Source organism: Diaphorina citri, unplaced genomic scaffold (genome assembly GCF_000475195.1).
Source record: "Diaphorina citri unplaced genomic scaffold, Diaci psyllid genome assembly version 1.1 scaffold37168, whole genome shotgun sequence".
NCBI classification, from domain to species: domain Eukaryota; kingdom Metazoa; phylum Arthropoda; class Insecta; order Hemiptera; family Psyllidae; genus Diaphorina; species Diaphorina citri.
The window spans coordinates 1-590 of record NW_007414500.1 but is presented as its reverse complement, the minus strand read 5'-3'; the positions used below and the strand labels follow the sequence as shown (position 1 = coordinate 590).

Here is a 590-nt window from a genome sequence, read left to right as displayed (position 1 = left end):
GAATGCAGTGGAATGGACGGGTACCCCGGCTGTCGATAGGTCGTAGTACCCTACTGGATGCATGTTCATTACCGAGAACAGACGTCGAATGTTGTACAACTCTTCGGGGGTACCTGAGGTAGAGGAAATTTAGGGATACGTTAAAATTGCGATTTAACGATTCAAGGCTGAATTTAGGGATACGTTAAAATGGTGATTTAACCATTCAAGGCTGAATTTAGGGATACGTTAATATTGCGATTTAACGATTCAAGGCTGAATTTAGGGATAGGTACGTTAAAATTTCTATTTAACCATTCAAGGCTGAATTTAGGGATACTTAAAAAAAAAAAAATGAAAAAAAAAAATATCAATACTTTGAAATATCGATACTTTGCTTTCGATTCAGCCTAAATTTCACGAGGCCAATATAGGCAGGCCTGCTACTCGCCCTATGTCCTAAGGCTTCTTTCTCGGGACGACTGGCTTTCTCTTATCCTGTCTTCCTTATCTTTTCTATTCTATTGTCAGCTTCTATTCTATTCTATTACCTAGTCGGATAGCGCCATGTCTCTCTTCATTCAGTCTTTCCAAATCCTCGGCACTCATTT

General features: G+C 39.3%; 1 long non-coding RNA gene across 1 annotated transcript; it reads right to left on the bottom strand.

Annotated features, from left to right (window-relative positions):
• Positions 1 to 7: 7 nt before the first annotated feature.
• Positions 8 to 590, bottom strand: LOC113473502. The gene is made up of 2 exons (XR_003395459.1): positions 531 to 590; positions 8 to 113 (listed from the first exon to the last, which is right to left on the bottom strand). It is a non-coding gene; the product is annotated as an uncharacterized LOC113473502 (long non-coding RNA).